This window comes from Psammomys obesus, unplaced genomic scaffold, assembly GCF_907164565.1.
Source record: "Psammomys obesus unplaced genomic scaffold, mPsaObe1.curated_primary_1811, whole genome shotgun sequence".
Taxonomy (NCBI): Eukaryota; Metazoa; Chordata; class Mammalia; order Rodentia; family Muridae; genus Psammomys; species Psammomys obesus.
In genome coordinates, this window is record NW_026585504.1 from 30,208,783 (window position 1) to 30,225,325 (window position 16,543).

Consider the following 16,543-nt stretch of genomic DNA (forward strand, 5'->3'; position numbering starts at 1 on the left):
TATTATTATTATTATTATTATTATTATTATTATTATTATTATTATTAATAGAAGGTAGGAAAGAATGGCACACAAGTAATATGAAAAACACAAGTTTTTAAATGTTGAAAAAGTATTGTTGAAAGTTTCTGTATAGCTTTTGGAGCATTTCAGTGCTTGCGAGAAGTAATTTGTAATTTTTAAAGTTTTGTTTTATACATTACTTAGTGTGTGTGTATATGTGTGTACATGTGGAAGTCTGATGACAACTTGTGGGAGTCTGGTCTCGTCCCTCTACTGTGTGAGTACCTGGGCTTGAACACAGGTCATCAGGCTTGGTGGCAAGTGCCTTTACCTACTGAGCCATCTTGCTAGTCTTGGAGAAGTAATTTAATGTAGACATAATGTCATATAACAACATTTAGAAAGGCTCGGAGTTTATTTTTATAAGGACTTTAAGATTCACATGTGTTTACATAGTTGCAATGAGTTTTTCTATGTATATGCTATGAGTAATGTTATCTTAGTGTTGGTGCTGTGTGTGTGTGTGTGTGTATGAAAAAAATTGAAGACAAAAATAATTTCTGTACAACTACCAATAAAGGTAGATGTCAAGATTTAGTGTAATGTTAGCCTGAAGTACTGTAGTTTCAGGGGCTAGCCAATGCTTAGTAGGGTTCAAAATAGCAAAAGTTCCTTTGTTATTTGAATTATTTGTTATTTGTCTTTGAATTCATAGTTTGAATTCTTAATTCATAAATTGGGGAATAAGCTGTTGACGTTTTGGCACGAACACTGCAATGTTCTTGGTGGAGTCCAGAGTGCCATGCTCTCCAGCACAGTGGGGGCAAATACAGTAGCCGTGCTGACAGCAGGCGTGCTTGTTCACAAGTCACTAAATCGATGGAAATGCAGTTTATGGTCAAAAGTTGCTACTACACCATGAGGGTTAAACTTTGACCTAATAAAGGGGCTGGTTGTTTCTGGGTGTCATGTCTGCCTCTGTACCACTTCTGACTTAACTGATTACTCTTCTGTAAACATGCTGTGATGCCTTGCACAAATAAAGAGAAATCAGTCAGTCAGCTTCTAGAACCTAGCTTTGTATGCCTTGTTACTGGTAGGTTATCAAAAGGAATCTCATGTTCATGTAATTTAGTCATAACTAAGTTTATTGACATAATAAGTTTTAGGAGTTAGGAATGTAATTTGATTTATCCTTAGTATGTTTCGGATTGCATTATTTCTACTATTAGAGTGTTTGATACTATTCTTAAAACTGTTTAGATGTGGGATTTGGAGGTATACATCTCCCATTCTGGGGAGGTAGAAGTAGGTTGGTCTCTCTAAGTTAGTCAGGGCTACACAGTTGAGACCCTGTCTCAAAACACACACGCATACAAATTCACACTGACATATACACACCAGAAACAAAAATCAAGAACTTAAAAAAGCAAACTGAAAATAGCAATAAAAACACATTTTCAATAGCCAAAGGGTGATTTACCATTGCAGTGGGATAGTAGATCTTCATTTTATATAATTAGATTTACTTGATCCTCTGTTCTAGCTACTCTTTTATTTTATTTTTTCTGGTTTACTGAAATATAAGATTTAATTTTAGCTAAATTTTTCTCCCTGGAAAAAAAGATTTCAAAATCTTACTCAATTGCATGAAAAGAATAATGCTTCTCCCTACTCTTACCCTTCATATGTCATAGATCGTGGGTTCAGAGCTTTTAGTAAACCAGCTAGCTTATTGTAGAAACTCCACCTCCAGCTGCTTCGGGCCCTGGGTTTCGTTCCCTGGTTAGGAAATGGCTTCCTTATTTGGGTCCTACATTATTCCTATGTCAGATTCTGTGCTGTTTGATGTCTAGCCTCCTTTTCATGGCTGAAAGGTTGGGGATAAGAGTAAACAAAACAAACATTTTTATACTTGAGAATTTCTGTTGGTTTATTAAATGTTTCAAAAGAGCAAAGAGAATCCTTTAAAAAGCAACCTAAAATGCTGAATGTTTTATGATTTTGTTTTCTAGCATTAGGCCTTTGCATAAACATTAGCCTCTGTGTTGAGAATGGAAGAAAATTCTGAATAATTTCTAAGTATAGCTTCTGTTTATTTATAAATTTAGGTTAATATTTACCTGCCTTTCAGAAGCAGCACAGAGCTAAGATTAGTCACAGGTTCTGTGTTTAGAGTTAAAAAAAAAATGAAGTTTGTATTCAATAAATAGAAGCTCATGCTTATGTTCTGGGTGATTCTGTCTTGATAAAATACTGAAAATGGATTTGATGGCAGTTAACTTTAAGAGTAGAATAGTTAGTAAGTTAAGTTAGCAGAAAGGCAGTGTAGTTCTTAATTAAGTATGATCCTATGTCTGCTTTATTTTTGCATGAAAATGGCAGCCAGCTATTTCTTTTTTTCAACATTTGCATATCAGTTTTGGAACCCTGCTGTTTCTGTCTTAGCTTATGATAAGGTTACTTAGAAATTGATTTTTAGTCTGTTCAAAAGAGTGAAACGGTAGTTAATTGGTAGTATAAAAAGTATTTTAAGATAGGAACAGCATAGGCATATCTGAGTTTCTAAGGTAAAGGTTTGTGTTTAGACACAGATTTATGTGTTACCCGTTTGAACTATGCAACACAAATGTAGTAGGGTAGCTTAAAATAGACAGGGGTAGTGGCCAAAGACTGTGGACTGCTATAGATGGTGAGGCTGTCTAGCTCCCGCAGTGATGGAAGCCAGAAGTACATGCTAAGGGCATTGATTTGCTCAAGGTCAGCATGTTCTAAATTCAGCAGCTTGAGTGTGGTTTCTGTCAGGAACACATAGGGCTTTTGAATGTGGAAAGGTTTAGCAGCAGAAGGTGCTGTATTTATGAGGTGTGGTGGCAATATTCAGGTCATGACTTTTTTTTTTTTTAAATTTAGAATTTTAGCCTGTGGGTCTCAGCTGTTTCAGAGTGGAGACAGGAAAGTGAGCCATAAATTAATCTGCTTTATATATGTTATTGCTAAGTAGATACACACACACACACACATACACACACACACACATTGCTATATTACTACTTGGTGTTAATTGCCATTGAAGTCAAGCATGTTTTATAGGAATGAGGGAGTAACTCAGGGGAACCACCCACTTATCTGTGGTTCTATCCCCAATGTGGGATAAGGCAGGAGGCTTATTGTTATTCCTGTGACAGTACAGAAAGATGGAACAATGAACAATTAAACATCTTTAGGGCATGCTTACATCTCGTTTCTTCTTGAACCCAGAAGTGTCAATGGTCAAGTTCCTGTGACAAAATTAAGGCATTTAGGAAGACCCATAATGATTGATACTTTATATGGGTTACTTTATTGATTGATCATTGCTTTTGAAGTGGGGTCTTACTAGGTCTGGGTACTCTCTGTGTAGACTAGCAAACCTGTCCTACCCCTGCCTCCTGAGTACTGGGTGTGTGCCGCCAGGCCCAGCTAGGTTACTTTAGGATAGACTACCATGCTTCCATACCGTGTCAGTTTTGTTTTCAAAGCACTTTTAAGTATTCTTCTTTGTTTCTCATTTCTTGCTGTCTTTGGAGAGTTGGGGAGTGGAAAGATAACGTCTTACTGTATAAGCCTAGGATGGCCTGGGACTTACTTACTCTGTAGCCTAGGCTGGCCTTCAGCTTAATTCATTTAAAGTACACAGTCCCATGACTTTGATTGTAGTTATAGTTTTAAGTTGATGAATCAATTTTTGAATGCTTATGAACTATCCAAAGAACATACCACTCCCCTTAGTCATTGTTCTCCAGCCTCCTCGTTTCCTGCCCCATTCGCCACCAACCAAGGTTCATTCATGTTGTAGCATGTATCAGCAGCAAATACCTGCAGTTCATTTCTTTTTATTGAGTTTTAGTTATACAACATTGTATGTTTGTAATCATGGTTGGTTGGAAGCCTATAAAGATATTGCCAGTGAAAAGAATAGAAATTGTAGCATGGTCAGTTATTAGAGCCTTTTCCTAAACTACTTACTGCCTGTAAAGTGGGGTGCATTGTGCTGGGTACATTGACTAACAAAAAAATAGCCCAGCCTGACTTGCAATGTGATGAGCAGCCGTATAACGAGAAAAGTGGACGAACTTACTAGAAAGGTCATTTTTGTTCTTTTATACTTTTTTCAACTTTTTTATTTTTTATTTTGAAGTAGTTTTAAATATTTAAAATAGTAACATTTTAATTCCTTAGTTTTCCCACACATGTTTTTCTGCATGTGTGAGCACACATACACACACACACTAAGTTTCAGATGCAGAACTCCTTTACCTCTAAATAGTTCAGTGTACATTTCCTAGATACAAGTGTTGTTATAATGTATGAAAATACCAATCATTCAGTTTTACCAATAAAGACTCAGGATCCTTTTGCTGAGGTGGAAACCTGCTAGCTCAGGGAGGCAGAGAAAGCACCCATCTGCTCTTCTTACTCAGTTCATGTCCCAAAAGGAAAAAGCCAAAAGTCCTTCCTCCTTCTCCAAGCTCTCTTAAATACCCTTAAACTCAGTGTTCCTCCTTTTTACTTCCTGTGTGACTCTCTATCTTTTTTTTTTTCCTCACGTTCTCTTCTGTCAAACTGGTTTCTTGCTCTCCCTTTTGACCTAAGGTTAACTTTATTTAATCCTGTTTACAGAAAGCTCTTGTGCTAGGGCTGAGCCACACCACAAGTACTTGTTTACAGTAAACAGAAAGCTCTAGGATCAAAGATTGCGCCATATCATAATTAGAAACAGGCTTTTACAGTTCAGAATCTCGGGGTTCACAATGGGATCAAATATCCTGCAATATTCAAGGGTATTTTTTGGCCAACAACATGGTTCAATAGGTCCTTGACAGCCTGAGTTCAAAACTCTGAACCCATGTAAAAGCTGAAGGAGAGAATAGACTTTTGAATGTTGTTTGATCTGTACATGCATGTCCACCAACACATCATATGCACACTAATAATAATAGTGATACTTTATAGATGGTATAACCTTAAAGTCTTCAAAATTAGTTAACTTCAATATTATAGATTTGATGAACTTATTTTACCTATTTAAAATTTAAACTTGTTTTGGTGTTTGGCATGCATATGTGTGATACAGAGTACATGGTCAGAGGACAACTGTCAGGAGTTCAATTACTGCCTTCTCCTGAGTTGAGGCAGGGTCTTTTGTTATTTCTTTTGCTGCACTGCCTAAGCTAGGCTAGCTGGCCCCAGAGCTTTCCAGCCGTTCTCTCATCTCTGCCTCCCACCTTGGACAGATCATTTCAGACTGCAGGGAAAGAACAGCCCCTTTAAACTTGCCCCCAACCTCTGTGACCTGACCTTACCCTTCCTAAGTGCTTTCTGGCACAAGCTGTTCTGCCCTGTCTTGTACTCGAGTTGCCCCAACCTGGGATTGGCTTTTATTTGTTTGACTTTTAGTGATTTTTTTATTTGTTTGTTTGTTTGTTTTGAGACAGGATTTCTCTGTGTAGCCCTGGTTATTCTGGAACTGGCTCTGTAGACCAAGCTGGCCTTGAACTCACAGAGACCTGCCTGCCTCTCCTCCTGAGTGCCGGGATTAAAAGCACCCCCCCAACTTTATTTCTCTTTTGAATGGTTATTTAGCAAATAAGATTTGTATGCGAAAGCAAGTGTACTTATTGGTATGAATATCAGTGTTTTCTCAGCCCTTCTTTTACTAAAACTAGAAAATACATGGCATGTGTTTATGCTCTACATTTCTGCAGATTTATATAGTAAAGCTATGGATACATGCTGGTATATCTAGTACTGACACCTTAGTTTCATTATTTGGTTGTTGTTGTTGTTGGTTTGGGGACAAAGCATCTCTCTATGTAAATTGTGGCTGTCCTGGATCATCTCACTAGGAATACACAAAGATTGGCCTGTCCTGGTTCTGGAATGCTGGGATTAAAAGCATAAATTACTACATCCAGATGTGTTACTATTTTAAAGCATTAGAGTTATAAGCAGACACATTTATAAAAAAGTTTACTAGGGATTTTCTACCTACCTAGTGGCAGTGGTTTTGGTGGCTTTAAATGGAGTCTTACATAGCTCAGGCCAGTTTTTTACCTTACTGTGTAACTGAAGCTTGAACTGATCCACTGGCCTCCATCTCTTGAGTACTGAGATTGGAGACATGCTCCTCTACCATGCTCAGCTAATTTTAGACCTTCTGATTGATAATAACTGTTCTGAACTCAGGGGCCATGGTTAATAGGTGAGGGTTGTATTATGTAGTAGCCTAGACAGCTTTCTTTACATTTACCATTTTGCTGGCCTTGAATGTGATATTTCTAAAACTATAGTTTGGAATTTCTTGTTTGCATTAGTTGATCCTTTTCTCTGTATATTCTACCTTAGACACACAGGTTCGCTCCCTGTGTGTTAGGAAACCTCAGGACTACACTTGTGTACTGCACTGTCCTCTGGAGCTCATGGTTTTAATATGTACTTGTGTATTCATTTATTTTTGTTCTTGTTTTTTTTTTGAGACAGGGTTTCTCCATGTAGCTCTGGCTGGCCTGCCTTTGCCTCCCATTGCTGGGATTAAAGGCGGCACCTGGCATACATATTTTATTTTCTAAACAGAGCTAGTTGGGATTTCTTTTAAATTTTTATTTATTTTACTTTATGTGCATGGATGGTTCTTGCATGAACCATCATGTTGTGTCTGCTGGTTGCCTTGGACTGGTTGTGTGTTATCATGTGGGTGATGGGAATTGAACCAATATTCTTTGCAAGAACAAGTGCTCTTAATCACCGAGCCATCTCTTCAGCCCATTTGTCCTAATATTTTAATAATATTATTCACTTTTTAAACTTTAGTTTTTTGAGACTTGTTTTCACTGTTTTTCCAAGGATGGTCTTGAACTCTCAGTGATCCTCCTGCCTTAGCACACTAGTGCTATAATTACAAACATGTTTTACCATGCCTGGTACAGAAATTATGATTAATTTCTATTATTATTCATTACATTTATTTGCTTATTGGGCTCATGCTGTGCCATAGTATGAGTTTAAATGTCAGAGGACAACTTGTAGGCACTGGTTTTTCTTCCACCATTGGGTCTTGGGGATTGTCAACCTTGGTGCCATGTGTCTTTGCCCACTGAGCCGTCTCATGAGCCCAAAATAGTACTTTATATTGGGAAATATTTCTCATTTTTTGCCAGATATAAAAATACATATTTATTGTCCAACCATCTTCAAGCATACAGTTCATAGTATTAAGTATATTCTGCTGTTGTGAAACACGTCTCCAGATCATTTTCATCTTGCATATCTGAAATGTGTTCTTTAACAACACTCCTAGTGTCCCAGTTGCCAGTAGCCACTGTTCTTTCTCATCCTGTCACTTGGACTCCCTCTAAATCTCATCTGAGTGGATGCTGTGAACATGGCAGTGCAACCGTCCTCTTCAAGACTCCTCCTTCAGTTTCTGGATTTATATTATGGCTCTATTTTGAATTTTTTGAGCAGCCTCTATGTTGTTTCCATAATATTTTACAATTTTAATCAGTACAGTAGCAGGAATCTAGCTTTTCCACATCCCTGCTGGTTCTTTGTTTTTTTTTTTTTTTTTTTTTCCAATCTTTAAAAACCTTTTAAAAATTATTATTTTATGGGTATAGGTGTTTTTCTTGCGTGCATGTCTATGTACCTGGTGCATGCCTCATGCCAAGGAGGTCAGAAGAGGATTGGATTGCCTGGAACTGAAGTTAGAGGTGGTTGTGAGCCAGCATGTGGGTGCAGGGAATGGAACGGAGGTCCTCTGGAAGAACAGGTAGTACTTTTATCTGCTGAGCCATCTTTCTAGTCCCCCTTTTTCTATTCTGATGGCTGTAAAGTACTCTCTTACTATTTGATTGGGGTTGGAGTCAGTGATTTCTTAGGAAAATGATTCTGAGCATCTCTGTAAGCGTGTAGGCTCTTTGTTTCTAGGTAGTTTTCATTGTTAAAAATTTCTCTTCTAACCAGGCAGAGGCATACGCCTATAATCTCAGTAGCACTCTGGTAGGCAAAGTCAGGCGGATTTCTGAGTTTGAGTCCAGCCTGGTCTGCAAACTGAGTCCAGGACAGCCAAAGCTATACAGAGAAACCCTGTCTCGGAAAACAAAACGAACAAAAAATAACTAAAAATTTTTTTTCTCTACTGATAAGCAGAAATTTAACACATTCTGATTTCATTCACTGGCTAGTGAGCAGATTCAGTGTATATATTTTATTTTTTTTCTTAAAATACTGAGGTGTTAGAACCTAGTACATTATTTGTACCTTGCTTACTGAGAGCACCACCCTTGGGGTCTATGCTGTGTTAAATATTTCAGACAGTAACTCTTTTAGTATTGTACCTAAGGGACTCAAAGCCATAGAAAGAAGGAGAATTAATTGGCCGTGTCCTAAATACTGTTCATTTGAAGGGAACATTGGATTTAATGCACACATTGAGCATTAGATCTTCCCTTAGGTGAAACAAGCAAACAAAAAGTAATCTCCTTACCATGGAATCTCCCCCATTGTATGTTCATGTGTCATTATTCACACTTAACTCCTGTAGGATGAGTCTTGAATTATTTTTACATGATGATAGTTTTCTGTGTATGAGTCAAAAAAAATGGTGTCAGTAAGATGTAAGAAGTAAGAAGTAAGATGTAGGCTATGGGACTGATTCAGAATTGGTGCAGAACCAGGACACTGAAACTCTGAACTTTAATTTCTGTTATTGACATTGGAAATGAGGAGGCTACTTAATTACACCTCTTTATAAAAAGGTCAAGGGAACTCTACCGCCCTCGTGTCTTATAGGTGTGGATTAGTGTACAAAGCTTTAATGTGTAAATGCTCAATGGTACTATTCAGGCAGATGTCAAAAGCATTTTTTTAAAGCTTCATCACAGTTGTTTAATTCTGCACATGGTAGCTATAAAATATAGAATAAGCGCAATGCCCTGAATGCTAGACTGATTAGTCATATTTTTCCAGGCTTGAAAAGCTGTATGCTAAGCTGCCTGTACCTTTTATAGTCACTCATAGATTAAAAGAAGACTTTTATGACGGCCTTTAATTCTATTCAGTAAAAGCTTTAGATTTCAAAGGCTGTCAGCATCTCCTGTGGGCGGTCTGTAACACTGTTGGAAAGGTCCATCTAGCCTCACGAACATATAGTGGCAGTGGACTCTCCTGACAACACGGGTTAGATGCCCACCTCTCACGCCTGAGAGCATCTATGTCGATTTATTTCTGTGTCTTCAGCATCTTCCTGTGACTGGAATTTAGTACCCTGAATGTTATTAACAAGTGTGTTACCACAGAAGAGTGCCAGTTCTGTGCTGGTGAATAATTTAGACATCAGCTGGTGAAGTGAGATTGTATAACTTAGAAGACAGACTCCGATATGTGCTAAACTTTGACATTAAATAGAAAAAAATGGACTGGAGAGATGGCTCAGTGGTTAAGAGCACTAACTGCTCTTCCAGAGGAATCAGGTTTGATTTTCAGCACCCACATGGCAGCTCACACCTGTCTGTCTGTCTGTGCCAGGGGATCTGACACCCTCACATATAGACATACATGCAGTCAGACACCAGTGCACATAAAATAAAAATAAACAAATGGAAAAAATGTTTGTTTTGTGAGAATTACAAAAAAAAAAGTGTGTTTTTATCTAAATTAAAAATCGTTTCACCTAATATTTTTAAATTATGAAATGTTTTTAAAATATTTTATTTAAAAAAAATTTAACTGTGTCTGGGAAGGTGCATATGAATACAGGTGCTTGCACAGTCCAGAGATTCCAGATCTAGGAGCTAGCGTTTATAGGCAGTTTTGTGCTGGGAATTGGGGACTGGACTCTTCTGCAAGAGCAAAAGGCACTCTGAACTGCTATTTCATCTCTCTAGCCACATGATAATTTTTTGAAAGCTAGTAAGAATGTAGCAAAATAGGAACATTTTCTCCCTCTACATTTAGTTTTATTTAATTTTTTTTAGAACACAGTTACTCTTTATTCAAAACAATACTACTACAAGGATATAGTTTTCAGATAATGTCAGTGGGCTCCTGCTTGTTTGATTCTGCATCCTCACAGGAAGATTTCGAGGGTAGTGGGTGTATGTATGCATTCTGCTGAAAGATGTTATATCCCCTCATAAATATTACATTGTTACAGTGTGTATAATCACAACATGAAAGTGGCCTTTTGGGACTGGGATGCAGTTCACTTAGTTTGTAGAGTGTTTCCCAGCATGCAGGAAACCTTGAGTTTGGTCCCCAGCATTGTATGAATTGGCTGTGGTGGTGTGCCCCTGCATCTAGGAGGGTGAGGCAGGAGGACGGGAGGACAGGAGGACAGGAGGACAGGAGGACAGGAGTTTAAGTCATCCAGCTGCCTTCTGAGTTCTGGAGCCCACCAGACCCTTTCTTTCTTTTCCTTTCCTTCTCCTCTTGTCTTTCTTGCCTAGAAGTCTTTTCTTTTCTTTTTTTAAATTATATGTTTATTTATTACAATTTATTCACTTTGTATCCCCCTGCAGCCCCCTCCCTCATCTCCTCCCAGTCCCACCCAACCTCCCTCTTCTCCCATATCCCTCTCCCAGTCCATTGATAGGGGAGGACCTCCTTCCCTTGCCTCCGACTCTAGCCAATCAGCTGTCATCAGGACTGGCTGCATCATCTTCCTCTGTGGCCTGGCAAGGCTATGCCCCCTCCCCCCACAAAGTGATCAGAGAGCCAGCCACTGAGTTTATGTCAGAGACAGCCCCTGTTTCCCTTATTAGGGAACCCACTTGGAGACTGAATAGCCTATGGGCTTCCTTTGAACAGGGGTCTAGGTCCTCTCCATGCATAGCCCTTAGTTGGAATATCGGTCTCTGCAGGGCCCCCTGGGCCCAGATATTTTAGCTCTTTTGTTCTTGTGGAGTTCCGGTCCCCTCCAGGTCTTTCTATCTCCCTCTTCTTCTGAAGGATTCCAGTACTCTGCCCAAAGTTTGCCTATGAGTCTCAGGATATCCTTCGATACCCTGGTGGGTAGAGTCTTTCAGAGATCCTCTGTGGAAGGCTCCTGTCCTGTTCCTTGTCTTCTCCTACTTCTGATGTCTATCCTGTTTGCCCTTCTGAATGAGGATTAAGCATATTCCGTAGGGTCCTCCTTGTTGTTTAGCTGCCTAGAAATCTTTTTAAAAAGGAAGAACATATCTTTCTTCAAGGTAACTTCTAATTTTCATATGAGTAGAGTCAGTAGATAAACTCACCAAATTTGAAATCTTTTAGCCACTTTTTACAACAGTAAAGGTGTAGATCTGTTTCATGTGTCATGTGTAGGTAATTTTTCAAAATATAGGGAATAAGAATATAAAATGAAATAATGACATTTCTTGACTGCCTTTTGTCCTAATCACTGTGCTAGAGTTTATAGTTACCCCTGGCCCTCAGAGTAGCTATGAAAATAGTAACATCTGCATTTTATGAACAGGAAGTTCAGATTTAGATGTGTTGAATAACAATCTAACACAAGCCTCCAAACTGCAGAATTTTACTTTGAACTCAGTTGTCCTCCTCAGGTCCCACTCTTCTTCAGGGAGTTCTTTCTCCTGAAGCTCTGTTGCAGGATACTGATGTTACCAAATAGAGTGGCCTTCCTCTGGCTTTCTCGCTAAGGCATTTCTGGCTGCACACCTGCCATTATTTACTGTTGGTGCTTCCTGAGACTTTGTGCTTCTTCCTGAGGTCATGGCCTCAGGTTTGTCTTTTTTGCTTCTCTGACTGGCTTTATTGTTCCTTTCTTCTCCTCCTTTATGAATTCATGGACATCTTGCCTTCCCTATGATTTTAAAGAGTATGTATATATATTTTGAGATTATAATTGCAACCTTTTCCCCTTCTCTTTTCCCCCTTCAAAGGCTTCCGTAGACTCCTCCTTGCTCTCTTTCAAATTTATGGCTTCAGTTTTTATTGATTGTTGTTACTTGCAGGTATGTGTATTTGCATATTTGTATATACAATATATTTGTATATATTTCTGAATATAATGTGTTTGTGTAATGTTAATTGTAATTATTGTAATAATGATAAATATAATTATTTTTAGGATTGACCGTTTGCTGTTGGATAACTAATTGTTATGCTCTTCTCAGGGAAAGACTATTTCTCCTCTTCTCAGCATTTGTTAGTTATTTGTGGTTCTGTTTTGTGTAGGATTGAGGCCTCATCATCTTCCTCCCATCCACTTTGGCATATCTGTTGTTCTTGTCCTTGTTCAACTCATGTTTAGGCAGTCATGTTAATGAGTAGCTTCTCATATCACATAGTCTCCTAGCAAACTCCGTGATCATCTGGCTCTTATAAATCTTTCCACCCTTCCTTCATCAGTGAACACTGTTGGGGAGTTGTTTGTAGATGTATCAGTGAGGACTGGGCTCCACAACTCTGCATTTTGATTGTGGCTTTTTGTAATGGTCTGTCCTTGGTAAGGTGTGAGGTATAAGGACAAATATTTAGATTTTGGGATTTTGCTGGTTTAGTGAAGTGGTGGCTGTAGTTTCTTTTCTGAGATCAATTAGTCTTCACTCATCTCGGTTAGTTAACAGGTTTTAAGTACCAGGTGTGATTTTTTTTTTTTTTTTTTTTTTTGCCCCTTTCGTTGAGTGGAACTGAAGTCTGAGTAGAGAGCTGTTGATTACCTCTAAAGGTATGTGTACTACTACTGTACCTTTAGGGTTACTATGCTCTGATGTCACTGCTGTGGTTCATAGACATCATAGCTGAGTAGGACTGTTAGTTGCATTCCTCCTGTGGAAGCTCCATGTCTTTAAACATGAGATTTCTAACTAGCCATTCTCCCCTTGAACACCTTCTTTCTATTTCTGACTGTTCTTGAATAATCTTTATGGAGGTGTCACCAACCTCAGGTACAGTTAATCTTAACACTTCTTTATCCCTCCTTATCACAGGTCAATATTAAGGAACCGTTTTCTTATTCAGTATTAGAAAACAGTTCTTTGGTGTCACTTCTGTGTAGTTAGTCTTTGCTGCTTTGTGGGTTCTTCTTTTTCCCAACCTTTATCCACCCCTGCCCCCTAACACTAGATAGTAGAGAAACAAGGATAGAGGGGAGAGAGGAATTAGGAAAAATCCCTGAATCTAATTTCTTTCCTTTTCCTTCTTCCTTGACCGTGGCTACTAGCAAACTGCAACCAATCTCCCGAAATGCCAACCACCTTCCTCCGATAGGGCTCTAGCATTTATATACCCTTGGAAAAGTTCCTATAATTCCAAACATTGCATAATTGCAGAAACTATCTGCAGCTGGCAAAACTATGCTTCTGCTAGAGCATGAAGTAAATCATAATCAGCTGCTGTGGACAGTCTGAAGCAGCCCCACATCCTTATACCTGGAATTAAAATAGAAGCACATTTTTATTTCTGTGGTTTCTTTTTTCTTTCTTTTTTTGTTTTTGTTTTTGTTTTTCAAGACAGAGTTTCTCTGTGTAGCCTTGGCTGTCCTGGACTTGCTTTGTAGACCAGGCTGGCCTCAAACTCACAGCAATCTGCCTGTTTCTGCCTCCCGAGTGCTAGGATTAAAGGCATGTACCACCATGACTTATTTCTGTGTTTTTAAATAAACCAAGATTCTAAAATTGTTCCTATACTTTTTCCTATTGTTTATGTAATCATTGTGTGACCAGATCCTGTTGATTTAACTTAATATGTTCTCATGTTTTTTGTATTTTATTTTAAAAAATAACTTATTTTTTATTAATAACAATTTATTCATTTTGTTTCCCAGCTGTAGCCCTCTTCCCTCATCCCTTCCCAACCTCATCCTTCCTCTCTCTTCTCCTCCCATGCCCCTCCCCCAGTCCTCTTCCATCTGCCCTAGCCTATCAGGTCTCATCAGGACTAGCCGCATTGTCTTCCTCTGTGGCCTGGTAAGGTGATCCAGCAGCCAACCACTGAGCTCATGTCAGAGACAGTCCCTGTTTCCACTACTAGGGTACCTACTTGGACACTGAACTGCCATGACTACATCTGTGCAGGAGTTCTAGGTTATATCCATGAATGGATCTTGGTTAGAGTATCAGTCTCAGAAAAGACCCCTGTCTCAGATTTTTTGGTTCTGTTGGTCTCCTTGTGGAGCTCCTGTCCCCTTCTATTTCCCCCTTCTTTCATAAGATTCCCTGAACTCTGTCCAAAGTTTGGCTATGAGGAGTCTCAGCAGATAAACATACTAACATCTGTACACCTAAAGAAGCTAAGCAAGAAGGAGGACCCTGGGTAAGATGATCAACCCTCACTCAGAGAGGCAAATGGGATGGACATCAGAAGATGGAAAAAGCAGGGAACAGGACAGGAGCCTACCACAGAGGGCCTCTGAAAGACTCTACCCAGCAGGGTGTCAAAGCAGATGCTTGATAAGTTTTATAATGTGAACACACCCACAGAACTACACAGGTCATGTTTATTAACAAGCTGGGTATTCTACTTAGTGAAGTAACATATCTGTGTTTTTGTTTGTTTGTTTTTGTTTTGTTTTCCAGACATGGTTTCCACTGTGTAGCGCTGTATACCAGACTGGCCTCAAACCACAGAAATTGGCATGTCCCTGCTGGGATTAAAGGTGTGCGCCACCATGCCCGGCATACTTGAATTAAAAAGAAAAATGTTTTAAAGTTTAAGAGTGCTTATTTTATGTATATTGTGTTTTACGTGAATGTGTGTTACATACACCACGTGGCCGTCAGAAGAGGACATTAGAGCTCCTGGAACTGGAGATGCTTGTGAGCCACCACAGGAGTGCTGAGAACTGAATCCAGGTCTGAAGCGGGAGCAACAAGTGCTCTTGACGATTGGCTGGTCTCTCCAGCCAAATCCACACTTGATTTGTGTGTCTTTTAAAAAGCAGATTGGACTTTTCTGGTGAAAGTCTATTGTTTTATCTATTCTTTTAAAGTGCCCGTTTTATAACTTCAGTGATTGTAGGAGGCTCCTGTTGATTTCTTTCCTCTGGATTTTGGCATTGGATTGCACTTTCTACCTGGCTAAGAGTGTTGTGTGTTGGCACTAGACTGTGGGCCTGAAAGGTTCTTGAGTTGTGCTGCTTATTCAGTGATTCAGTGTGGTAGCCGGTGACCTCTGATGCTGTGTAGTAGGCATGACCTAATTTAAATTATTTGAAATGACATAAGCTGAGTCATCTCCTCAGGTACATTAGTCACATCTGAAGAGGCATGTCCACGTGCATGGTATAGACATTGTTTCCATCATTTTGGACATCTGTTGGACATGGCTGTCTAGAGACTGTGTGATTGTATTACCTTGGGCGAATTCAGTTTTAGTATAGAATGTGGGCAGTGGTGTTATTCAAGGGCTGCTGGTCTCTTTATTTACTCTTGTGGTTGTTTTTGAAGACCTGGGCCAGGGCCTCTTTTTTCCTAGCAATTCTGAACTATAGTTTTTGTGTTTCCAGGTCATTGAGAGACAGTTGCAGGCTCTGGGTGCTGCTATGGCTTTCTGTCAGCAACTGTTAGAACATGAGATGGGACCTTGCTCAAGTTAGACATCTCTATCTCCATCTTTATACTTGTTCTGGGATCCCAGCTGCTACATCGAGAGACAGGCGCTGTATCAGATCCTGTCTATGTGCTGTAAACAGACCCCACCGGTGCCTGGATTCCAGGGGAATGACAGGTGCCATTCTCATTTTACCAGACAAGCTTCCAGGCCAGGTTGCCAGAGTCAGAGACATTAGGAAGATGCCAGTGGCAATACATCCTCCGCCCTTACAATGAGTGTGCCTTAATTAGGCCTGCTTCTCTTCTTTCCACGTCCCACCCCAGGCCTCAGAGGTACACATGCCTTTCCTGGAAGTTCCTCCATTGCTGCTCACCTCCTAGGAATCAGGGACTGTCTGGCTGCAGAGTCTTGCTGTGAAATGTTGCCCCTCTCCCGCATTTTTAAAGGAGGTATCCCCAACTCACTGACCTGAACTCTTCTCAGGGCTTCGCTGTGCTGCTTGTGTGTGCCTGCCTGTCTGTCCATACTGTTAGCTTCGGTATTTTTCAATTTTTTTTAATGTCTAAAATGTTTCTACTTATTTATTTGTTTGTTTGTTTTGTTTTTGGAAGTCTCTCTATGTAGTCTTGGCTTTCCTGGAATTCACTACGTAGATCAGACTAGCCCTGAACTCAGAGATCCCTTGTTTCTATGAACTCTTGAATGCCCACCAATAATTTTTCCAATTAAACTTCTTACCAAGAGTATATCTACCTTAGTTTTGAACTCAAAACTCAACAATTGTCTCAAGAAAATATAGTTTCAGTCCAATGATGTTTTCTTTTTGTGCTGGGATTTGTTTCTACAAGTTTGTGTCTTGTGTGTTTTAGGTTACTTTCCGAAGATTTTTAAAATAAATTTTGTTTTTAAGAATAGTTTAGTTCCATAGCAAGCTATGTAAGAGACAGAGTTCCAATCCACTCCTGCCTTCACCCAGGTTGACTTCACATGCCCCTGCCTTCAC

The 16,543-nt window shown here is 39.4% G+C and overlaps 1 protein-coding gene across 5 annotated transcripts in view; it reads left to right on the forward strand.

Moving 5' to 3' along the window:
- The window catches only part of Hipk3 (homeodomain interacting protein kinase 3), a 77,485-nt gene that overhangs the window by 25,615 nt on the left and 35,327 nt on the right, over window positions 1-16,543 (forward strand). The gene's annotated exons all lie outside the window — the stretch shown is intronic.